Raw genomic sequence first — 27370 nt, forward strand, 5'->3', positions numbered from 1 at the left:
CATGCATTTCAGGTTGGATGTCCTCAACCTGTGACCGTGGGGCACTAAGGCCAGCCCACAAGGCCCGTAACATGCCAAAACACTTTTTTATCACTTGTCAGCTTGGCTTTTACTTGGTGTCAGTCCAGGCTTCTCTACTACTATATGTGACAAAGAATAAGGTAGCCTTGATATTTGACAGCGATGAGCAGATAATGCAACGAAAAGAGTCCAATGGTTCTCTGAACTGACTGCACAAGATGAAAAATGTCGTTGAAATACAGCTGTAACTAATTACTGCATTTGTTGTCACTTAATCTACAGTAGAATTGTTTTCATTTTTCAACAGAGGGATCATTAAGTAAAACTATAATACAGTAAAATTAAAACGGTAAATCGAATAGCGACCCCTCTTTTTGTCCGACCAACAGTGGAAAACGTTACAAATACATAAAGTTTTTGCTTCATACATGGTATCAAAACAATTCAATTCAATGTGAAATCTATAAGGGTCTACTTGTAATCATTAACCAAGGGCTTGATAGAGATGGTGGAGACCAAAACCAGAGCAATAAGGAGTAATTATTCCAGAGGTTTCTGTTACATCTGAGTTACTACATCCAGCATATCAACTTAAGTGACAATGTGGCAGTGTTTCTTGTGGCTTTGTCTGATTGAAATTGCCAAATCTGGTATTCTAGGTTTGAAACAACAATTGCGTTGTTAAAGTTGGACAGTTTTTTGTCCATTGTTTTTTTTAATAAATGCACAAAGCAACAGGGGTCTTGTTTTTTTTTTTTTTTTTTTTTTACATCTCAAGAGGCGCAAGACACATTTTCTACTCGACACTATGCTGCACTTGACAAATCAGTGTAAACTCTGGGCCATGCTTTGCTGCTGACAGGTAATGCCTCATCATTGTAAGAGCTCCCAACTAGCTGTAGAGTGGAAAAGTCGTGTTTGTATTCTAACAAGGCCATTTTGAGTTGGGAATGGCAGTCAAATCCAAATTGTGCTCAGGGAGCAGAGAGAAAAATGCCTGATGAATTTGTCAATACTGCAGGAGTGATGGGCCTCATATGTGTGTAATGGACTGGACGCTTCTCAGTACAGATTGCCTGTCTAGATAGGAAACCATAATGAATGGCACGGAGGAGCACGGTCATAAAAAGATAAGGGTTTTTACCCTCATTCAAAAGACATTGTTGATTGAAGTACCAATTCCTCCTTCTTACCATACAAATCTGAGCTTAGCGCACACATATTCTAAATAGAATTTACATCATAAACCATTACCATTATTAAACCATTACTGTCTAGTATTTATATAAAAGAGCAGCAGAACTTCTAATGTGCCATTTGGTTTGGATGGCGTCCATTTATGTTTGAATCCCAGGCAGCACTATTTTAGAAGAAACATTGGAGCTGCTTATGTTATATAAAAATGATATGTAGCTTGCCATGTTAATGAGATAAATACAGATATACAGATTTGTAATATGGAAAGTGTTTGTGGTAATGATGGAAAATAATTTTTGTGTTTTTGTTAGCTATCTATAATTTAAAACATTTAAATCATCTTCCTTTTGCCTTGATCAGTTAAATAGTCTAACCCTTTAACCCATTTCTGTGTTGCAGTGAATTCACTACAGTAAAAGGAATTGTTTTATTTATGAAGCCCAGCCCTAACAGGACCGCCAACTAGTGACTAGGAGGTGTAATTGCAGAGCGACACAGACACATCAAATAAATATTAATAGCAAATATCCACCTACATAGGCTACCTCATGGGCTCTGGGTTCATCCTGCACAAAAATATAAACTGGTTTTTAGTCCCTGAGTGCAAAAGAAACTCCTCTGTGTTCTCCGTGTTCTGATTTTGGGCTGACCAGTTCAAATTGGAATCTGAGATTGTACCTTTAAAGGCACTGGTTGCTATCACAGCACAGTTTTGTTGAAGGATTTAACGGAGAGAACGGTCTGTGAAGAAAGGTTTGTGTAAAACCTTGGATGAATAATAGACTGCTTCCCAAGCAGCAGCACTCTTGGTGGTGGGAGGTTAATATTCTCACATGTCATTAGGTCTGCTGGCTCGACTGATGGCTCATTGAATCAGGCAGCAAATGATTTCCTCATGCTGCAGAGGACAGAGCACTTCAAAGGGAAGGGGCTGAGGTCAGGACAGCACTCCGCTTTGATTAATGACCGGGGCTCAGCAGAGGTTGCCTGTAGGTAAGAATGTGACAGTGAATTGGATGTGAAAGGGACCGACTTTCAGCTGGATTCGACCCACCTCTAGAAAAACTTGCAGATACCATCACGTTGGGTTGATGGGTTGTGACTGAAAAGTCTCCTGACCCTGTGGCTTACACAATCAGAAAAATGAGACTTGTTGGATGACAGCCTCACCTGACATCACAGCGGCATTAATCCTTTTATACTTGAACAACAAATACAGTGATATTTAATCATCTTCATGCAAAGTTTTCTGCTTTTAGTGAATTAAGTTTAGGTCTTGGAGTTGTCATCCTCCATCTCAATGCCATATAAATGTTTGAATGGAAAAGTGGACTCCTCGAAAAATAACAGAGAATTGAACCATCTGATTGTTTAAGTGGAATTAGGCTTGAGTGGGGATTAAACGCACTGCCACCTGGGTTGTCATTCTCCGGGGCCCCATTATCACCCTCCTTATTAGTTTTTGACTCAGCAGAACAAAACGTGACCGCCTCAATCTTTGATCTCTCACGCGCTGACACAAATCCTTTCAAGCCTCCCGACGTTCCTCTGCAAAGGTAATTAGCACTAATTAAAAGGTTTCCAGCTGCCTTGTGTGCATTTTTTGTTCCCCCACAACACATTGTCCTCACAGGTGCATATCCTATGTTTACTGTGGGCACGTCACTCACATTCCTCCCCAGTTGTTCACAGAGCATGATCAAAGAGATTATAACTATTGTTTGGGGATGATAAAGGGGAGAAATGCCCAATTTACTGCCAATGAGAATCCATTGTAGGAGCTTAACACATCTGGAAAAACAGTTTGGGGGTTTTGTATCTCTCAAGCAAATGTGCATGATAGAGGAGTGAGTTTTAACAAACAGATCAAACTTCCTGAGGGACTGACACATTTCCTGTTGCCTTACCTCGCTATTACTTACCATAAAGAACCGGCTAGCCACATGACGGCCACTCTTGTAAATTCACTTGCAAGGGAAGGAGCCCATAAACACCATTAACCACCGTTTCCGTGCCCACTTCAGTTACATGAGAAATGTTCTTTATTGTGTAATGAGCCAAGAATCTGAAAAGATTGCCACTTCAAAGCCTCCCTTGAAAGCTGTCGCCCATGCAGCCTGCTGACACGTCAAGCTGGGATTAAACGTACCCCCATAATCATTTCTTTGTTTTCAAATGAGTCCATTGTTTATCTGCACCTTGGGTGACAGGCATCAAGGGAGCACAGAGCTTTCGCCAGAACGGGAAGTGGCAAAACAGACACTTCGTGTGCTTGCAGGAGATTCACTGCAGCCCATGTTCAAAGTTTTTCTTTCTTTGTAAGGATTGGAGATGTTCATTGCTCTCGGAAAAGATTTGCAACACTGCCACAACTTTCTGTCAGGCAAAAAGCAGTCAAAGAGATTTAGGAGGAGGGAATTTTGATATACATACCATTTGAGGCTGGATGTAGCACTTGTATCTCTAAATATATCCCTCACTATGTCCTTCGGTTATTTCAGTTTTTGTACTTAGACCCAGAAAGAAGGAGAGAAAGACTTGTAATCTACAGCTTGCACTTTATCATCTTTTTCTTTTCTTTTACAAAACATTTTAAGCATGATTTACAGCCCAAGATTGACCGCAAGTCTCATTCAAGTTTTGCCTCAATTGTTATGTGGGGAGATGCGCCCTCCATCTTGTGTTAGAAAAACAGGCCTTTGTCCAAGACCAGCAGTGTGTCATCAGGGCTGGGCCTCCAGTGAGGCAGACACATTGAGCTCAGGCAGCAGGGGGACACTTCTCAGGGCCTTTAAGAACTACAGTAAATCTTCAAACAATTTATCCAAACAAAGGCCACTGTGTAAGGAGGGAGAAAAGACACAGGAAACAGTTGAATAAGCAACATCAATTACCAGGCCCTGACCTTGAGAGCCCTGGACCAAAGCGCACATTTCACACCAAATGACTGCAGATTGGGGCTGACAAGCCTCGAGTGGAGGTTACTCACAATGCATTTCTTTGGGGCCAGGGCAAGTAGGGGGAAGAGAGGGAAGAGGATGCAGGGAGATGTGGCGCCGAGAGATAAGGGAGCAGCAAATAAAAGATAATCATACTTGGTGTGGTTTATTCTTAAGTGAGACAAAATGGCCACTAGTGAGATACAAAGGAAACATGGAAGTGGACAGCCAAATAAGTCTCTTGATAAGTAAAAGCCTGTGAAGACAAACGTCCGAGCAGAAAATAATTTACAGGAAAAAACACTGGATCCAATGTGGTTTGAGATACCCTTTGTCTTTGGGGACAGTCATCCTTATTGCTTATGCTACTCTATTACAAAGTTAAACATTTAAGTGAGCCTCCTAGCTGTAATGAGATGAAGAAATAAATAACTTGTGAAGTCTACAATGCCCCCCTGTTGGCGAAAAGAGGTAAAGAAGAGCTGACAAAGTGCAAAATATGGCTGCAAAGTTACCTTTGTGGTAGTTCAGATGAAATATAATCAAATATTACCATTGTTGCATCAATATTCTTGTTTACAAAGGAGCTGTAAAGCCATTACAGTTTGTTTATATCTTTTTAAACCCGTTAGTCATTGCAATGAGCATGTAACACAATAAAAACAAAAAATAATTAGGGCTTCATTTCCTAGCAAGGCCTCGGTTTAAAAATCTCATCCAATCCTCCTCTATCAGTAATACTGACCATATCATGTCAGACCATCTTTTAGATCTATGACACAAAAAAAACATCAGACTCATTGAAAATGGGCATCATCACTATTAGATTTGAAACAACAAGCTGACATTGAACCGCTGAATGGGTAAAGGAAACTTGACCTCATAACGCTCTCTCTGAACACTGTGCTAATTAATTGCCTAACAGCGTACCCTGCATGATGACACACAAAGTCATCGTGGACAAAACAATATATTCATGCTTTTGCGTGCCAAACAGAAAATTAATTCAATCTGACTTGCCTCCAATTAGCCCGTGAAATGAGAAGTGCAAAGCCCAGTCTGGCTGCTACTGTTTACAGTTGCACAAACTAGCAGAGGGAAGGCGCAGTGAACGATCACACATCTGATTCATAGACTGTTGGTATGATCATCATTTTTGGATTTCAGCTTCTCGGGTGTGAAGATTTTTCTTCTGCCTTTCTGTTATTTTTTATGATAATAACCTGAATATTTGGGTGTTTGGTGTGAGGTCTTAAACAGAAATGACACTAAACCTGACCCTGACATCCTGCGATGGTAACTTTCTGTCATTTCAGAATTACTAAACTAATAGATTTGCTGCAAAAAGTGATCGGGGTAAATTATTGATTAGTGCAGCCTTGCATACAACTTAACTGCTTTTTTTTTTTTTATTAATAGGAATAATCAATAGATAGACTGGTTGTATGCATTGCTGACTAATCTCAGTATTGATTGTTTTTGAGCCATAGTAGTAAGACTAAATGAACAAGTGAGCTACTAATAAAGTACCTGAGCGCTGCAGCTAAAGCTGAAGCCATTAAGTGAGTCTGAAGCCCCGACTGAATTAGTGCACCCTTTAATTACGAAGCGCCTTAAATCAGGGTCTTGAATCTCAGTGAACTTTTTATGCGCTGCCTGCCCTCCCTCAGCAACTTGTAGTGAAAAACTGAATTAACAACCCGCCTGTTTCTGCATTGACTGTCACAACATTAACAGCATCCCCAGACTTTCTACTGCTGGAGGGGACCAAAGTGTAAGGCATTACTCACAATAATGCATATGTTATAATCACAGAGAACTTACTTAAAATTCAATCCACTTTGGCATCATTATCATGTATCAACATAATGAATGACTCCTTCAGAGTATGGTAATTATAATTTGATAAATCATCAGCAGAAAATTAACTAGATGTCAAAACATTCATTGGGAAGGGTGATGAATCGAGGATGATTGTGGTGATGAATTGTGTTAATCTGCGCAGTATGTATCCAGTGAAATGGCTAAACAGTCCAAGATGGATGGGACACAGAAGCTGCAAGGTCAGACCACAAATAAAGGAAAGGCTGCGCCTGTGTGCATGTTTCACATTGGCGATTTCTTTCCCTTCGTTAGCTTTTTATACGCCAACCTAGTGAGTCCAGCTCAAAAATAATCAGTCGAGTGTTCCATTTTTAGACAGACAGAAAATTAATCAACAATGAATTTTGATAGTCATTTCATTTGTGGTTATTTACTAAGCAATAAACATTCTCTAGTTTCATATGTTTGGATTTCAATTCAAAAATGTCAGCAGAACCGGGGCTCTTGCAGAACTGCAGCGGGCAATCTTGTATTGATATACAAATATATATTTCTTTAATTTACATTTTTAGGAACCAACATGGCAGTAGGCTTCATTTGAACATGACTATACAACATAATGGCACTGTCCAAAAATGACATTACTGATCTTTTGAGTGTCTTTGGACAGTTACTGTGCAGCCCAAAATCTACACCTATAAAATAAATATGAATAAATTATTTGCTATTTTGTTGTTCCTTCATTTTTGCAGCACTAAGATATCAAAGGCGTACTCCTCCTGCACACTGCCATAATCATGACGCCCTCTTGGATGTTCCTGATGTGAAAGATGTGTCTGCTAAGTGAGAGAGGTCAAACATGAGTCCATATATTTATTACATGTGCTGGAACCAGATGGAGGCAACACATTCATCACAGCACCGTGTCACTGAAGTAACACCCGGTTTCCCATAAAAAGCCGCTCTCTCTTTCCAGTACGGGCACTGGCCCCGACTGGTGTTTGCAGCGACCAGCCCTGGGTTGGTCTGGCTGGCAGGCAGGCAGTCGCCTTAATCAACTCCACCTCGCTCTGCCCGGCTCCCACTGACCGTGGTTATTTTTAAAACTTTTGCTTTTATCAATACTTTCTGCTCTGTGGCTGGGGGAGATATTAAAGCAGCAGCAGGGCAAAGAAGGGCGTTTCTGACACTTGCTCCCTCATTTATCAGTCCCCTTCATAGGCCCCGTCAGTGACAATGAAAAGATTTCACAATACCGCTAGGCAGAAACTCATTCCACCAGTCATCCATCATGCTCAGCCCAGCGGCCGTTCCAATGACCTAATCGGTAATGCCTGGCTGCATACTGGAGACTTCTTAAAGCCCCCCTTCATTAGGCCTAGTTAGAATGAGGCAAGTCATAGGGCTAAATCCTGTTACTAGGTGGGACCCAACTGCCTGGCAAGCACTTCCCATTTGGATAATATGAACTACATCATTGTTTTAAAAAGCCTGGTGTCTGTGGCCCTCAAGCCCAGGACAGACTGAAGTATTTCCATCCATGCATCAACGCGCTGTTGGAAAGACAGTAAGAGTTTCATAGTTTTCGTAGCAAAAAGATTTATCCTTTCATGAGTACAACAAACAGCCGGAAAATACACACCATTAACTATCCAATGCACAAACAGCACATAAAACCACACCAACTGAAACAACAGCAATAAATATTTCACGGCGCTCCCAACAGAGATAATTTGTGTTTCATTTGAAAGCTGTATTTTTGGTGGGAGTGGGATAAATCTGTCTAAATCAGCCTCATGCTGGCTCAGAAGACTTCTTCATCAGTGCCCGCCCCCGAGCCCCCCCACCACTGTGTGTGAGTGGTCGGCAGGCAGAGGTTCAGCCAGGTCGCAGAGCTGCTGAGAATTTGGATCCCTCTTCACGGCTCTGCCAGCGCTGAGTTCAGGCAGCACTCTGGTGAGCATTAGTTAACACACAGGAGGACAGCAAGGGGGTCCGGGAGTGCTCTCTGACCCAACGCTGGCTATTATAGAGAGATTATTCCCCAACCCCCACAGCTTTCTGGCACATCTCCCCTATCTGTACCGCTCCTTTTACTGCTCCATCTATTACGACTGTCTAATGTGACCTGTCTCTGTTGTAAGTCACTCATCTTGCCAACATTTGGGTCGAATTAAGTTTCAACAAAGATCCTCATTGTCTTACATTTGAAGATAATGTAAAACACGCAACACTTATCCTCCAGATCCAGTGCCAACACCATTAAAAAGGGAAATCAAGAAGCACTTGGGGCAATAGCTCAACTTCACATAAATGCTCAACTTCAGAGTTTTCATTCCAACTAATTGGTCTGAAAGGTTTTAATGATGTCCAAATTAGCCTTGAGACAGAACATTAAAAAGACCCCAGATGAACTCACAGACCGGCTACAATCTGGAAATGTGAGGATTTTAAAAATCCCGTCAATAAAAGACCCAGACCAGCCAAATCTCCAGAAAGAAATCAGTGCCCATTGTGTTCACTGACTGCTGCACTTTAGAGGTTACAGTCGGCACTAGACAAAGATCAACCAAGAAATAATGAGAGAGAAATAACCTTTGAATGACACCAGTGGGGGGGTGGGGGGGTGGAGACTGTAACGCCTGGTGAGTTTGCAAGAGTTCTTTATTGTGCTCTGATGTTCTTGACTTGTTTGTAGCAATGGTTAGTTGCTGTTTGTGGAGGCTGCTTGGCAGAGGTGTTGAAGCTGTGTGAGACCTGCTGATGGGCCGGAGGGTTGTTGACTGACCTGTGCGTGACTCACTGGAAGGCACCAGAATGCGCCGCAATGAAGATACATAGCATACCAATGTTATCATTGGGATTTTACTATCTGTCGGGCATCCTTCATAAATTCTGTTCCCAACCCTGCGCACTTGTGCAGTTGTGGTTCCCTTTTCTGTATTTATTTATTCATTGATTTGCCTCCTTGCCTTTGCTGTTATTTATTTTTTTCCCGTTTGTTGTTTTATTTTTTTATACTAATGGCTTTGGTTCTGCCTTCACTCTGTCAGGCCACATTGGTGGGTCGGACGGTGATGATGTTTTTATGTTCATGTTACTAAGTATGACAACACATATAGAAAATTTAGAGACCTGTGAAGCATTTTTCATCCGCAACTTTCATTTTGTCACAGCTAAAGTCAACAGTTCAAAGCAAAGCTCAGGCTATTAGGACAAAAGTCTAGATAATTACAGTAAATGCGCTTTCTGTGTTAATATGGTAACTAATGTTTCAGCAATGAATGAAAAAGACATCTCACATCTTTAGCTGATGTGTCAGTTGCTTCACATTGATTAGGTCACATTATCTGTGTAAATTATCACACAATCAATACTGAAATGATGTGGGAAAATGTATTCTGAAGTGCGAGCAACAAATACTCACTAAACCCTGTGTGGATGCTAATGCTCATATCCTATTATTCTGCTAACTATCAGCAATTATCTCCCTGTCAAAGCTGCAGGTGACAAATTCTCCTCATATCCCGCCTGGCAGTATCATCAACCGGACATGAGCTCCATGTGATGGAAACTAAATCACTGGCTCTGCTCACAGCCCTGACAGACAAATGGGGTGCCTTGGAAAAGCTAGGCCCATCACTCTGGGCTGGGGGAGAAAAAAAAAGACTCTCCCTCCCAGCTGACCTTTTTTTTTATTCGCTGAGAGAGGAGATTAAATACCACAGATTCTGTATGTATGGTCTGTTTCCAAAATATGAGAATTATTAATGGCTTTTACGGAGGGCTCGTTTAATCTTCTGCCAAGTTGCAGTCATCGTTTTTACCTTGGGCTGGTTTTTTCTTACAGATGGTCCCAGAAAAACAGGAACTGTGCTTTATCCTCACAGCAAAGGCAAAGGAAGTGTGTGGGCAGCGTCTGGGCGGCAATAATATGACAGAATAATCATCCCTCTTGAGGGGACGTATCACATTATGACGCTAACAGTATTTAAAAAAAAATTACAACTCTGTGTGAATGGATGTGAACATTCTATGTATCTGGCAAGGATGCCAAACACAGTTGAACAAATGAGCTCCTGTGGCCACTTAATTGTTTCACACCTCCATCAAGGGTTTTTCTCTTTGCCACATGATCATTCTCACCAATAGAGGATTAATATCTTCTGTTGTTATTGGTGGTGTGCTAGTTTGGACCAGAGATGCGAGAAAGCGCACCTCCCCTGAAGACTGCATAGTTACGGCCAGATGCCACTTTTCACACAGAGGCCACAAATCAAGTCCCAAAGCCAGAAGGAGAACTCAATCACAGGGGTATGACACAACTAGTAAATAATTCTCTTGTCTTTTCGACCCCGTGGCCTATTGAACCTTGGCTGAAAAAGTAACCTGCAAAAAAAAAAAAAAGAAAGTGCATTTGAAACTGCATTACTGTATTTGCATCTAAAAGACATGAGCTCTGTTGACTGTGTCAGCAACCCTTCTAACTGCTTTACAGTTTACCCCCCTTCCATTCTATTTTAGCAGGAAATAACTGAGGACTTTAGTACTATGGAACTTGCTAAGCCTAAATGAAAGGAGCTAAGTCTAATGATGCAACTATTAATTGCCCCAACCATTAAATAAGTCATTGAATTCATTACAGATAATGACTATACAATATTGTATCAGGGTCACCTTGAGTCCAAGATGAACAACCTGTATAAGTTTGCAGCATGAAGTTGTGTAGTGTTGTCTTGGCATAAAGTTAAGAGAGTAACACTGCAACACTCCTGATGGACAAAATTATCAAAACTACCAGCAGATCCAGAGTTGTTGTCTTTTTTAATCCATGCACTGGTCAATGCCTGGTGCCCACATTTCACACAATGCAGTCTAAAGCCACTACCCTCAAATAGAAATGAGGAGAGGGCTACAGGGGTCTGACGAACTCACTACTTTCTAACTCCAAAACCTCTTCTAATTTCAGATCCTTTAGTCTTCTGGCCCTATTGGCATTCATCAGATTTCACGCAGCTCCCTCTGGAGCCATGAAAGGTTTGATAAAACTTTTTCTCACATATGTAGTCATATTCCTCAAGATCTGTAAACAAACTTTGATGTGTAAAATCAATGCAGTGTATGGTTTGGTATCTTCACTGTCTTCATCTGGCCAGTGATCCGTGGTGGTTTGCATGAAAGCAACATGGTAAGAATAAAGACTGACACCTCTGATGCTGAAACCAGTGTTGGCTCCTGAGAGGGGTGTGCAAGTATCATGGTAAAAAGTTCAGCTCGAAAGCAAAGCTGGGTCTGGCAGGTTACAGGAAAAGCTTAGAGAGACCAAGATACAAACAGAAGAAAAAAAAAAACAAACCTTGATGAAGTTGCTCCATTGGGTGGCTGGTAGTCCTCCCTGGGTTAGAGTTCAGAGTTCAGCGATCTGAAAAGACTTCAGCATCGAGCCATTGGTCCTAGGAGTTAAAGTAGTTTGTGCACTGAACAGAAATGCCTTTTTCTTATGGAGGTCAAACCCAGCACAATGGAGCAGCTACATCTCCCAGTTGGCCTGAGAGTGCTTAAGCATATTGTAACTGGAAAAAGTTGCTCACCGGGCTGTTTGCCTGCCACCACGATCCTGCCCGAAAAAGGCAACTTAAAAAAAAAAAACAAGAAAGAAAGAAAGAATTTGGAAGATAGGTACATCTCTCTAGCTCGAGCCTACAATGGCACTGACCTGTCATGAAAAGTGATGCTACTAATGCCACAGCCTTCTTAAGGTTTCCTTTGAAAAGAGATTGAGTTATTGATATAGTAAATCCATCCACTAGCTCCCCTGTGAGGGATCAAAGCCACTAGAAACTGCCTGTTACATAATGGTCTCTTTGCCCTTGGCATTCTGTGAGCTCTGGCAAGGAATCCATACGGAGGGACATTCACGTCCCACTGGGATCCAAAACTTAATTAATAACTTCTACCTCGCTTTAGAAGCTGCTCCTCCTATCTTTACCAATATATCACCTGGCAGCGTCCACATACAAAGAGAACTTCACTAGCCTTTTCTCTCTGACCTTGGCATTTCTTCTCAGCCGCCGATTATTGATAATTTTCTGGCTATGGTGCCTCTCCTCATTTGTCATGATTATTGCTGAATTTTTAAGCTGTCATCCATGAGCATGGATCAATGGTTGTCGACTTCCCCTTTGTCATATTGGCAGCACAAACAGCCTTTCCTCTCTAAATGAGGCTGCTCTTGCTTCTCTATCTATTAGCTGTCTGTCTTACTGGGCACTTGATCCTTTGTTAGGTCAGTCTATGCATCATTCTTCCAATCAAAGCCTGACATTTTTATATAATACATGGGCAAGGACCAAGCGGATGGATGAATACTGTATTGTTCAGGTTTTTTGGGGCGCTTTTGTATGTATATTCACTAATGGTGCCTAAATTTAAGCATATCACAGTCGTGCTTGCCTCCCAAGGTCAGCGCGGGACTCCTTAAAGATAACAAGGGAGGCAGAATTCACACTGAATTGCATTTATAATAGGACGCAGTTGACAATCCAATTGCTGAAGTGTCAAATATTCCATATAATAAGACCAGATCTGTCAAACTGATTAATGAATTGTCACAGCAAAAGGAACCAGTTGTGGCTGGTAGGAGCCACGAGCGGCTGATGATCAGTTTCATTCGACTGCATGAATTGTACCTGTAGCCAGCGCAGCAGCCCGCCGGCTTCACCCAGCTCTACCACGTCTGCACCTACTCCACCATATTCGTTTTTCCTCCCTCGACCGGCTGAACAGGTCTGACAGGCGGATTCCTTTTCTTTTCAATGTATTAAAGGCACTTTCCTGCTCTGACAGCATGCTCTGTTCTGCCACCTTCTAGCTGGGGTTTCACACTACTCTGGGCAGCCCCTGCTTTTTGACAGACCACTGTCACTTCCCATCATCCTCTCTGTAGATTCTGCTCTCCCCCCTCTAAGCACGCAGACCCACTTTCCAACCAGTGCAATTATTTTTTTTGACAAGCCATCCATCAGCTTTAACTTTAAAGTACTTTCCACTGATACCCATTGTTACAGTTCTGTGCCTTTTTATGCAGGCGGCAGGAGAGAATATGATACCAGACATTCAGACTACCCGACCATGTAAATCTACTTTGTTCTCTTCTTTATTTCCAATTTTCTGTTCCATTTTTGCCAAATTATGCATATTTGTTGTGCATAATATGCCCTTGTCAAATCCAATTAACATGTCCTCGCTTGGAGACTGAGAAAAGGTTATAATTTGGCAGTTGTTCGAGAAGCGGATGCTAAAGTCAGACTTGCGCTGCTTAACGATTACTGAGAGTTGTGATACAGCACTCTTCAACCAGGTTATACTCTGTCTGCTTTAGTCCATGAGCCATGAGATACAACCAACAACAGCTCGACATCTTCAGCAGAACAGGTTGATAAAAACATTTAGAAGCATTCCCACCTCCACCACAAACTTTATTGCTTTTTTGTACCTTCAGATGGGCCCAGCAGAGAGCCTTGTGGCTTGGGGCCGAGTCACCATGATTAGCCGACATCAATACCACCGCATGGCCAAGCTGATCCATCTTGCCCTGGCCTATATAATTAGAATGACAGCTTAGAAAATTTGGTCTGATGCAGAATCTGTCTTACGCCGCGAGGAGGCCTAATTACTATCTCAGTGTGAGAGTTAATGATGAGAGGTGGGAGCAGCATCTGGGGGACTCGAGGGGACGCTCTCTCCCTCAGCCTGTGACATTTGCTATGTCCTAACAACTGGGCCACCTATGGCCCTCAGTGGTGCATCCTGCTGACGTGCACCGTGCGCAGAGAGACAGCGATGTTTGGTGCCAACCCAGGTTGTAGCCTCCTGCTTGGAGCTTGTTTGTCTGCTTCTTTCAGATAGCGGACATGAGATTTAAACGAAAGAGGGAATTGATAACACTGACGTTTAAAATTTAGCTGAAATATTTAATTTACCATTGTGATCCAAAGAGGTGTCGTACAGTAAGGACTGTGAGGGCAGGAAATGATCTCCATCTTAAATTTTTCAATTAGTATATAAATCAATTAAATCCCAATGAATTGCTTAAGCTATACAAAATAAGAAATAATATAAAACAAAGAAAAAACTCATTCTGACATTTGAAGAGCTAAAATCGGTCAAATGTTGGCACATTTTAAACTGTTGATTCGTGATAAAAAATAAATAAATAAATAAAAGTTTCCTGAATAAGTCTAGTGATGAACAAATCCATTCGTTGACTAATTGTTAAGTGCCTTCATACCAGCAGCCACTTGGACGTAAAATAAAAAAAGATATAACCGCAGAGCTCTAAGAAACAAATTGTTTTCCTGAGCCTGTGCAGGAATAACAAAGTACAAACATATGGCTCCAAATGACCCAGATGGTGTGATCACTCCTGAAAACTGTTAACTTATCTCCTCTATCATGAGATTTCTGAGATGTACAACGATTAAGCAGGTGTTGATAAGATATAACGAGAAAATCCTCATTCAGCCTGGAGTCTATGATTTGCTGTTTATTGGCTATTATAAGCATTAAGTACGATGTGTAATCTCGCCCTACAGACGCTGACATGTTCGGTATGTGCGTCTGCATAATCAGCCAGGGAGCTAATAACATGCAGGTTGTCACAGCTGTTAAAGGCAGACAGACACGCTGCCCTAAGTGACAATATGTCAGTGATTGTCTAGCAGATGAATCCACGGATATTAATAAATCAAAGTGACCCCTACCTGAAGCCAAACAGATGCAACACCTGGACATGTAAATTCCTGAGTAATAGATGCCATAAATTTAAATCGGAAGACCTCCGATTTAATAAGCGTGCAGACAGCTGCAAGTGGGAGCAACCATTTGGTTTAATGTAAAAGACAGTTTTGGCATACCAAGTATCATCTGCTCCCATCATTCAAAGCTAAAGTGTACAGTACTGGGGGGGGCAGGTGAAATCCTGCATTCTCATTTCTCTTCTTTGATTATACACTGGGTATATCAAAGTGCAGCGTGGTGTAGTTAGGCATGTAAGGTGAGTAGTGTGTTTGTCAGTAACAGTAGCTGGCTGGCAGCAGGGGGTTAACCTCCTGGCTGCTGTCAGTATATTAATCACCACTGATGTGTGTTGTAAAAGGATTGCTGCAGGAAATAAAGACACCATGGTGTCAGCTGCAGTGCCCTGATGTGACTCCATCAGACAAGAGGATGCTTATTGACAGGGTGAGAAGGGGGGATGGACAGAGAGAAGGAGAGAGAGAGACAGAGGGAGCAATCAGTCCTCGAGTCAGTCACCTTGGCACTGACGCAATGTCATGAAAGTCCACACCATTATTCCTCCGACCACACAGGAGCATTATTTTAACTCAAACCTATACCAGGGCCTGATTGTCAACAGAAGGGCGCCCACCCACACACACATATAAATCTACACATATTAGGTCTGGGACAGTTAGATGACAGAACAGAAAATTAATACATTCTAATATTCGGAATAAATTTGTACTTTAGCCATTTATCATGTTAAAAGGCCAGACAGTCTCTGAATCCAGTTTCACAGATGGGAACATTTGCTGCCTTTCTCTGTTTTACATTAGATCTGCAACGACGAGTTCATGAATTCATTAAATGATCAACAAAAGATTTTTAAGCAGAACGCCAAATATTCACATTGTTTCCACCTTCTCCAAAGTGAGAAGACATTTTTGCAGTGAACCAAATATATTTGGCTTTTGGACTCAAATTCAACCCATCTCCTGTAATATTTGTGACAGCTCGTCATTTTTGTGAAATTGGCAAATTATATAAAAATAAATAAATAATACAGAAAAAAAAAGGGGGGGGGGGGGGGGTAAAAATCCACCAACAAGGAAAACTGTTGGAGAAGAGCTTCAACTTCCTGGATAGATGATCTGCACAGAAGCAGGCAACGCCAATTAGCTGGGAATTCCCGAGAGATTCATCTATTCCTTTTTACTCTCACTAGAATTCTCTTATATTATGATGTATAAAAACAAAAAAAAGGTGTTCTTTTTTGGGGAATTCTTCACTTTTGCATCGATAATCAGAAAACCTGTGAGATCCTGGGAGTGGTAACAGTCTATGAGAGCTTGTAATGAAAATTTATAGGTTAAACCGGACAATGGTGATGATGACAGCATTCAGTAGCTGCCTTACAACAGAGACAAACACACTTCCCTCTGCAGAACTGTCAGTAGATCAAAGCGCTGCACCCCTTCATCACGTACGTACTGTACTGACAGCCAACACAGGCGTAAAGCCGTGTACTGACATTGTGTGACCGCCAGCATTTTAGGCAGCACACACGATTTAACGGAACCGCAGAGTCCTTCTAAATACTGTGGAAGCGCCACATTTCATGCTAGACGGTGCTCACTGCTCAACAAATACAAAGTTCCTGGGCCAAATTCGCAGAGTTTTATAGTTGGTTGTAGTTTAATGAGCAATCGCTCATGACTGCCTCAGTGTTCACATTAATTACATGCTCCTCAGAGGTCTGATCGTTATTACATGCCTCAAAAGCTAAAGTAATTTAATTTAATCCATTTGATTTCATTTGGCCACCAAAAAAAAAAAAAAAAAAAAAAAGCAGTTGGAGGAAAATATTACACAAGTGGGATGGAAATAAAGGATATGACTGCTGGCCCCACATAAAAGCAGTTATAAAACAGTGTTGGCATGTGTTTGTAATGCCCATAAGAATAGGCAAAGAAGTAAATTAGCAAAGTAAATACACAATTCACTAAATTTAGAACAATGGCTTCTTTCCAGGTTTAATTTTGCTGGAATTCTTCAACATTAAAACCGATGCAAAAGACAAAATCGTGGCTGAATAAGGCTTTTAAAGTTTTTAAATGAATCAACATATTTGTTCAAGAAAGTCACCAACACCAGTACTGAAAGTCAGGGATATTAAAAAGACAGACAGCTACGTAACAATAACCATCCTTTTCATTAAATAAATGTTTAATTTCCATTATTACTCTAGTCAATTTTAGTTTTTTCTGAGATAATTTAATTTGAAATTATAAATATTGTTTTACGGCTGACACTCGCTCGGTATTATTGAATGTGTGAGAGAAGGCTGAATTCCTCTCAAATTATTTTAGACAGTCAGACGCTCTGACTTTCTGGAGCTTTCTTGGTAGACTACCTCTTCAACCTGCCGAAAAAAGGTGGGTTATTTAAGAAACAATTAGAAGCATACACAAAGCAATTTGCAGGCAGTCTTACTCCTCAGGCTCAGCCAGTGAAGGGCCTTTCAGCGCTGATTTATCACGCTGTCGCCTTCACAAGGCAACATAATTAATAGGAGCATGGACTTCTAATTCCACCCGCTTCCACGGCCAGTGGATTCCATTTGATTTATGATGGCCGAGGACTTTGCATTTTATCAGTTCATTTGCTCGTTATTTATGCTGATGACCAATTTCAGTGGGTCGCCATCATCTAACTCACTACTAATCAAAGAGAATTAGGGTTCACTGCATTATTTAGAAGCTGCTAATTTATCTTCAGAACAAGGGGAAGAAACGTTGGCACAGAGGTTCAACGTGCAGGAACAGTACAGCTCTGCTTTTATCTGCAGCCTCAATATAAACATCTTAATGTTCACTCTAATCAGGAAATCAAAATGACCTTGTTGAAATCACAAAATTATGACTGGTATTTTACTTCAGATGGACTGCTAGATTACATACACATGCAAGCTGTTGGTATTCAAAGTGGCAATTATGTCTCCTGGGAGGATCGCATTACTTCCTGTGGGGAAAATAGAATATTGAGAAATAATAGTATTTTCCAAAAAGAAGAGCTGCCAGAAGAGCCTGAAACACAAATCACAGAGAGCAATCAAGCCAGGAAATTCACATTTCCAAGAGACTGAATCAGAAGAACCCATTTCACTCTCCATAACCTATAATGGTTCACGGACTCTTGTGCAAAAGGCTTCAAAGCCAAACTCCCACAGATCTCACACAACAGCTGCATGGTGGAGCACTAAAGCACAACTGGACTAGAAAGATTTTCTTCAATAGCAGGGCTGAACAATAAGAGTGAATTATTGTGCGGCTGAAATAATGGGTCATGAATGGCCCGCAGATTAATACATTGCATTATAAGAAACACAGATAAATAGGGTCACATTGCAGCACTGTTTGTTAGAAAAATTACACCTGTTCCAAGTGTTATGAACCTGCAAATGCTATTCTGAAGGTTAAATTGTGTATTACTATAAAACAAATTGAGATGGAGAAAACGGCTGGCAGTAGGACATTATTTAACGTCCTTGCAGGCAGTGCTACAAAAGGGTAGGATTAAGATGCAATAAACCTCACAGAGTCAAAGAAAAATAGCCCTTGTAAACAACGCAGTAAAGAAACGAGTTGCTTCACAGCACATGCAGTGAGTTTAAGGCTTTACATAAGTCATTTTAATGCTACAGCAAACTTTCCAGACAAGGATATTAGATTCAAAAATACCTTTAGATTAAGACTTGACCTTCCTACAGTAGCTGCAGCGCGGAGCTGGATAAAAGCCTCTGAAGTTCTTCTTATTTCACATTGTGCGTGCTTTGCAGCGGCACATTATGTTGCATCAGTCTTCTTATGTTTAATTATTCAGCACAGTGACTGATAAGGTGTTTTCTGACAAAATGAATCACACTGTTCGGCAGTGGCGCCCACCACTGCAGGAGATGCACCGACATTACCATCGACTGAGCTACATCCTCCCTGTTCACAAGGTGTATCATTTATCTGGGGGGGGTAATAAGATGCAGAATTTACACAGGCCTGTCTATAGGCATGTCGATAGAAGGACACTTAGCATCTATCATCCGGAGAATCGATGCCATTTTTCAGCGATGAATCCCAGGAAATGATAGCTTTCAAATAAATGGTGGAAAGAGAAACACGACACTCCTTGGGGAGAGATAGATGTAGAACGGCTCAATTTCCCTCTCTCTTGCTCTCCTCACAGCTCTCTGCCCAGCTATCTAGTTCAATGAAAAAGGTACGAGGCCACTACAAAGCACAATCGTTTTAAAGAAGACATACAGAATTCCTGGAGGATTTGGAGAACAAGAGACGCCTAGCTGTGAGCAGAAACTATCAGTGACAGAGATTAAAAGCGGTGATCAAAATTAAAATCAAGATTAAAGGTAATGTTCTTTGCTGGCTGGTTACTACACCAGCATGTCTGAAACAGAAGGCTGTCCACACCTGGAAACAGACCAAACATGAGATCTCTCACTCCGAGATATCACCAATTTGATTTCGCCCAGTTTGGTTCCAATTTCATTAACTCTGATCCAGAAAAGTAGTGGGATCTTGGCTGTTGTTGCATAATTTCAAATAACAGAGCGGGAGCAGCAGACTCTGTGAAATGATGCTTGGATGACAGCGATTGCACGGACATACATAAAGAATTTTAAAACACAGAGAGAGAAAAAAAAAAAAAGATAACCTGAGGGATGTTATTATTCAGCTAGCTAACCAAACTGGCTTCAGGTGCCTTTGTCTGCAATGCAGCCAGTATTTTTCCTCGCCCTGGTGAATAATGCTGAGGTAAAATATTTGACGGCTGTGGCACTGATGTTAAGATCTGACTGAGGATGGAATAAGGAGATGTGTCAGAGCTGATGGGAAACACCTGGAGCGCTTGCAGGGAAAAGGGCTAAACAAACACGATGCCACACAATAACACAATGCCGATTCTAAACTACACTACTTTTCGAAAGTAGCGATAAAGCAAATGCCTTACTTTTAAAATTGACAGCATGTTAAACCAATGTAAATCAACAGATCCAATATCAAATTGGCTTTGGTGATTTTTGCAGATATGAGGCAAGTGAGGGTGCTGCAATCCCCCCGAGGGTGATTGGCAACTTGCTAAATCAACATCAGAACTACAGGACATTAATGACATGATGACACAACTGATTTTTATCCTTTGTATAATCAGTCCAGACATGGTTTGAACCCATGCTCCTTTTAGTGACAGTTGGGAACGCTGTGGCAGCTCATTAATCACCAGGACAGCCGAGAGGAGCTATACTTAATCCCGTGATGGTATCCTCACCATCCTCCACTGCTACTGATGCTCATAAAGGAGAGGGAGAGAGCAAAAAGAAAATGATTTATACAAATCAATCACTCTGTGCTCCAGCTCATCGGCTGTAATACTGGCAGCCTGTCTTTACAGCTCCATTTTAAAGGGCGCCTGCCGACAGCCAGACTTGATTAAGGGCTGTGGCTCCCTAACCTTTCATGTTTAAGAAAGACTGTCACTGAGTGACAAACTTTTTTCTCTTCTCAGGTCGTTGGAAGCCGAGGATATTGGCATTCAAATTTGCGCCTGCTACTGTGAACAGATGTCACCTCTGGTGAGTAAGGGTAATGGCACCAGCATGGCCACTCCGACTCCTGGGGCTAAACAACATACTACCACGGGGCTTCAGAGGGGGGCAGGAGGCAGCGGGGACGGCCTCAACAAGTGAGCGCTTTACGAGCCTGCCCTCCACACTCCTTTTCCCTTCTCTGCAATTATCATCAAAGAACATCTGTTTGTTGTTCCTCCCCCACACAAGTGTCCTAGCCTCACCTTGACCCATACTTTCAATTGTAGTTGATGTTATGACTAAAAATAAACAGTGCAAAGAAGTGAGACTACCCTTTTGTGTTGAGCAGGGCGTTTTCCCACACCGCTGCAGAGAGGAAGGATATCCCCCGACGAACACAGCCACGTGATCCTTCTGTTCATTGCTGCTGACAGGTACATGAACACCGACCGGGCGGGGGCGGGGGGGGATCAGTCGTGAAGTGGAGTCGCAGCTTTAAAACTGTCCTTCCACTGCTTTCACAGTCTGAATGACCAGTCGAAGAAAAGTTCAATAGTTCCTGGCAAGCAACCTGATACACACTGAGGCTGTAGTTTGTCCTGTTTCTGTTCCTCAACTGCAATCTATATCGCAAGGCTCACTCACAACCGACTCAACAATTAAATGCAATGTCACGGCTAAATCAATGGCAGCAAAAGTGTGTATTTCTTATTTTGTTCATAGTGGTTCACATGATTCCTTATATTGCTATGTACCAAGTGAGCATGTTATAATTCACCCAGTTCTTATCAGTTACTTGGGTCAATTAGAAGAGTTATGTGAAACATGACACTTCCTTGCTACAGGGAATATCCAAAGTGCAGCATGATTTACTCCATCTAATGTAGAGTTTGTGCAGACATACACAAGGGCACAAAGAGGACTCCTTTTTAAATTGGAGGAGATTAAGAATTTGGCTATTTTGCACACTTTTTGTCTGTAACGTAAAAAAGTCCAAACTGTGTAAGTATAAACTGTGCTCAGGGGCTTGGACCTGTACTGTAATTGTCACCTGAAATTATTGGTTATTCTACAGAATGGTTTCTTCTTGCTCCCTCAGGACATTTGTGCTGATTTGTGCGCTCTTTCTGCCAAATAAATACCTGGCAGTGTACCGGCTTGTATTACAGTTAAAAAAAAAATAAAAGTTTCTCCCTCACAGTTTCACTAAAAGCGCATCCTAATTTCTAATTTGAATAAGTACTCCAAGAAATTTCTGCTGTGTACGGTGCGGTTGATACACCCAAAGGGACGTGAAACATTTAATTTACAAAGACTCTTTGTAATGACTGATGATGAGACATAAATGCGTCCCTCAGGAGGGCGCCAGCTGTGATGCTCAGAAATGATCTGCGACCTGTGAGGCAGATGTGATGGCTTCTCTTCCTGGAAAGCCGAGAAATCGTCAAATGACACTGCGCACCGCGATGATTATCTGTCCTCACAGTTATAAACACTGCGGATCAGAGTACATCCCATCAGACAGGCCGTAACAGTGCTACTGCGGCGATCGCACACAATTTAAATGTGAGCGTTTCACTGTCCTCAAAGTCAGTCACATGAGTTTCGCACGCAAGTCTTTGCATTTCAGCGCCATGTCACACAACAGAGGTGGAGCCAAAGTGACAGCATTACTGATGACTGCAATTTAATAACATGTAACACTATTGTGCTTTGTACTGTACTTTTGGAAATTGGAAGGACTCCAAACCATCTGTGTTTATCGAACATCAGTGGGTTGCTAACATGTAAAAACAAATACAGATATCCTGAACATTAGATCTGCTTGTGTTACGGGTCTTTGTTCATAAATCCCTGGAGAGATTTAAAGCTGGTTCTGAGATTATTTCAACCACACAACGCAAGACGGATGCATGCGTCAGTCCACCAGAACAAAGTTAGTCATGATGGTTTATCAGCGTTAGTCATTGTGCTGGAGCCAACACAACTCCGATCTGTCTTGGAGGGCGGGGTCAGCAGCACGGCTCTCAAAAAGTTGGATTTGAGCTTGGGAAAAAGAAAGAAAGAGAGAAAAAAAAATCACAGTTGATGGAAATCCAAATAACAATCATACAAAAATCAAAAAGTGGGAAACAAATTGCGTCTATAAAAAAAACAACAACAAAAAAACGATGCAGTTGTTGAAGGAAGACGTTGACATATAAAACGGTCGGCCAGCTAGTATGTAGTTTTGTGATGCCCCATAAATCTTCTGCTATCTTCACTTGGGTGATGGCAGAAAGGGATGAGTTGCCCCCCACACCCACCTACCTCTCTCCATCTCATTCACACGTCTGTGTGCCGGTTACCCTTGCCCTTGAGCAAAGATTACCGATGCCAGGTCTTTTATATATGACACATCATGTGCCACAACATCTCATCCCATGAATTAACTCAACCCAGGGAGAGGGGGGGGGGTCAGCTGCTGTCAGTTCACCATCACCTTTTCTGTGGTCATATTGTGGCTCTTAGCATTGTGGCCGGCCTGGTTGACTGGTAGAGTGTTATCTGACCTCGGCAGGTCTCTGCTTTGTGTTATCTGGTGTGGGTATCACCTCACATTGTCGTAGACACCGCTCACTTTGAATTTTCCTCACAGCGGGTGGGCATTACACAGCATGTATGTTTTTGGGAGTTTAAAATGCACAGTCAAGGTAACTACCTCATTTTCATGTGTAACACATGCGACATGTCATATTAATCTCATTTAAAATGATCTGATAATTAGTTTGTTCATGGTTTATGTCAGTAAATCATCTGTAGAGCAGTGAATGAATTATGCATAGTCAAATAATAATCTTGAATAACTGAATTCATGTACTGTTTGAAGAGATATTACAACCAATAAACGGATGATGTGTTACTGTGAGGAACTGACTGCAGCCTTGATGAATGCTAACTAAAATTTGCAGCTCAATATTTTGACAGCCATGATATAGGGAGCTGAGTGAATACATGATTCATCGCGCTCCAAACAAGAACCGAGCAGTTGCATCTCCCTCCATTCATAAAATGGCTCCATTAAGACGAAGTGAGGGTGATAAACCAATCACATGCTGCTGTGCAACTGGCAATCCAGTCGCTCGGCACATTTGTTATGAGCAGCTTCATCTGACGGCAGAGATTTGCCTTTTAAATATGACTGTCTGCAAACAAGAGGAACAACCACTTGAAAGTATACAGAGATTCATTAGCAGAAGTATTCCTGTTTTCCTTAGATTCACAGTCATATACACTGTCTTTAAAAGAAAAAAAAGTTTAAATAAATGCTAAGTAACTTATTGATAATTGTGGATGTTTATCAGAAGAATCCTGGCTTCCAACAAAATGGTATTTTCAACTCAAAACATACCATTTTCAGGTTATCCCTAGATCACATTGTTACAGCCTATTATATCAGCTTTTGTTTTTTTGTATTATTTAAATTAAAATTTTTATGTCTCTCATTTGATAACTATATGAAAAAGGAAAAGAAAGTTAAAAGGTTTATTCTCAGCAAATTCGACCCAAAGGAAACGCATTCTGGGAAACATGCTATGATGCTAACAGTGAGTCTTAAACCTAATTTAATGGCTTAGTTCACTTTGGATGTTGAAAATGTCTAAACACGTGTCTAAAACAGATGCATATATAAACAATGTTTTACTGTAAACCGATGAAAGACTCTTGGAATAAGGTCTTGGTGCAAGAAGTTGTTTCACTACAATTCCTGGCACAAACACAGACGATGGCATGAGCTATAGAAAGCTTCATCATAAATAGTGACTCAAAGCTGTTGTTGGAAAAAATACGAGGAAAGCTACAGTACATTCAGTGCAGCAGTAAAGTGCCTCCTCACCACCACAAATCTTGTATCACTCTCTGAAAACAGTTTGTATCCCACGGTGTTTTTTTTTTTTTTTTTTACAGTTGAGTCACCTGCCTGATACCCTTCAGCCATTTTCCTCAGAAGCTGTCACCCATGCCGCCAATAATATATGGCTGCACCAAAGAGAACAGCTGTAGCCAATCTCCATCGTCTCTCTCCTGGAGCCTACTCCCTGTCCAGCATAAAATAATACATCAGGATTAATTGATTTCCTGTCAGTCTCGTGGTAAAGAAAATAAATTTCCATGTAGTCTGTTTCCTGCAGCATTATAATTTTGTACATGGCAAGTAATTTAAGTTTTTTAATTATGCATGAGAATGAAAAACCATGACAGAGTGTGCTGTCGCCTGGCCCAAGGCCACAACTCTGGCCTTTGTATGTGCTGAGACAACAATAGCAGTAGCTTAAGCACACATAAATAATATATTTATGTGTGTACAAATCCTTGTCCAGAAAACTAGTGCAAGAATCCCAGTGTCAAGGTCAAGGGCTGGTCATTTGTCTTCATGTAATGACGTTCATTTGGAGAGAATGAATCATCAAAGACGTACTCTGATGTCAAGATGTCAAGAGCAGGAAAGTCAGGATCACTATGATTCCAAACCTGCGACAGGAAAACAGATAATGTGCTAAAGAAACTATGAAACATTGGATGTAACAGTCTGTTCCTTCAGAGTATGGCTGTTTTAGACAGAATATATTTCAAAATCTGTTTATGACAAAAGCCCTGGCCTCATAAAACAAAGGACAGAAAAGTAAAAGCTTCACATTAAAGATTTACGCACAACAGTGTTTGTGCTCAGCTCCTTTCATTGTTCAGTAGATTAATGAGTGCTGGAGAGAATGAGCAAGCATTTCCCTAAGTCAAGCTAAACTAGAGCTGGAGATAGAGCGAGGAGGAGGAGAAGGAGGAGGAGGAGGAGGAGGGGGGCAGCAAACAGGGTCATCAGTAGGCCACGGTCTTAAATCAGACCAGAGGCTGGCCCTGGTGTCAGAGGAAGCTCTCCACAACAATGAGGAGGGGCTGAATGGAGGCTTATTTGTTGTGGATTTTTTGGCAACACCCGCTGGGCCTGAAAAAGCAGCTGGACAGAACAGAGTGAAAGCCCAGAGCACATGCCTCTGAGTGATGGGGAACTATCGGTTATTCACTAACTCATTCAAATGGCACGAGTTTAACGAGGTAACGTGCTGAAAATTATTACAGGCTTTGCTTGTCCGAAAAAGCTTGAAGAGCTGTTTGAGCGATTTATTTGATAGCCGTTGTTTTTTTATTTTATTTTACTTTTTTTTTGCATTCACATCTGCAAACTGTCCGACTCTGAAACTGTCCCGTTGCTTAAATTATGATGTGATAAATTGCATCATGACAGATTTAAGTGTTCCGACATTAAACAGCATTCTCAGCATAATGCAGTGGTATTTCACCATACACAAACACAGCATATCTCCTGCTTCGTGGTGACATCTGAAAGCATTTTGGCACCATTTAGTGCGCGTGGAGACACATACATCATCTTCTCTTCATCTCGCTCTCTCTCACTTGGTTTTATCTGCTCACAACTGCAATCTACATGCAATGAAACATGCATGCCTGCATGACGTGTGCACCTTCCAGAGAATCAAAAGGATATAGTTGGACAAACAATCTGATATCCAAGGTTAAGAACACAAAGATAATAAATTGCTTGAGTGTCACGTTCAATTTCCAGGACAGCATTACCCAGCATTATCCATAACAGGATTTAAATTGTTATCAGCACACTGAACAATCCACTTAGGGCCCGACGAGCATCCTGCCTCCAGTGATTCATAGGGAGGAAACAACTATCACATTTTCCAGTGTCCCACTGCAGCAGCACCAGCAGCAGCAGAACACCGGCGCACTTCATGTACTTGGATGACTGGCTGAATAAATTGCTTCCATCCTGGCTGCCGTTGACATTCATGTGGACTAGTGCTATCAGTTTTAATTGTCTTTCTTGCCTCACTCAGCTAGCGCCTGGAAGTCCTTCCTGCCTCCCTGGAACACAAGGCCAAAATAAATTAATTTCAGTCTGAGATTTGGCCGAACAAGCTGTACAACATGACTGTGGACAAGATCTGAAATGTTTTGTAAATGTTTCACATCTGCTGAGAGTTCGCTGGCTATCATGGCTGAAATCTGCAGTAACTTTAGCAAATAATTGATTTAAATGTAAATAGTATTAATTTTTGTACTTAATGCTCATTTTCAACAAAGAACCACACCAAAAAAATAAATAAATAAATAAATAATTGATACATGCTACCGACCTGCTTCACCCAATGAATTAACTGATGCTAAACTGCTAATGCATGCTATATATATATATATATATATATATATATATACTGTACAGTAAACGAGAAATAGTTCCTTTGGCCTTTGGACAGAGGCTGAACAGCTGTTTCCCTGCTTCCACTTTTTGTGCCAAGCTAAGCTTCGTATTTGCCAAACTGTGCATATACTTTAAACTGAAATGTTTAACCATTATTTTGATGAAAATCTGACTCTGTGCAGCTTTGTTTCAACTAAATAATATTTGCTTATGCTATTTTTTTTTTTTAGGAGACAGGGTTGGTAGAGGAGAAAATGCACAGATGCATCCATGTCATAAAACTACAGCATCTACTGTAAGTGCTTGTGTACTGATTCTATCTATTTAATGATTTTTTTCCCACTGCTGTTGTGAGATGATAAATTACCATGGTGAACAAACCTTTAACAGGAGAAGAAAACAATAACTTTCATCATGTTACTGTCTGTCATTCAATTTAAGAGTGATGGGCAGCCCAGCGCTGCAGCGCTCTTGTTTAAATTTGGATCATGAATTGTTCCTTTAATACATCTCTGGCACGACTCTGTATGAATGCACTGTTAACAAAGCATAACAGAAACATTGATTAATTGAGCATCATATACCTGCAGACTACCTTTGTGTTCGTCGCCCCTTGGTTTATTGATATACAATCCATCCAGCTTTCTTACAAAATCTGAAAACAATCAGCGTGCAGCGCCGCACAATACTGAGGCATTAATCACAAAAGGCGGCACTTTATTCCACACAAGCTCAGGTTTG

This window comes from Echeneis naucrates, chromosome 19 (genome assembly GCF_900963305.1).
Source record: "Echeneis naucrates chromosome 19, fEcheNa1.1, whole genome shotgun sequence".
Lineage (NCBI taxonomy): Eukaryota > Metazoa > Chordata > Actinopteri > Carangiformes > Echeneidae > Echeneis > Echeneis naucrates.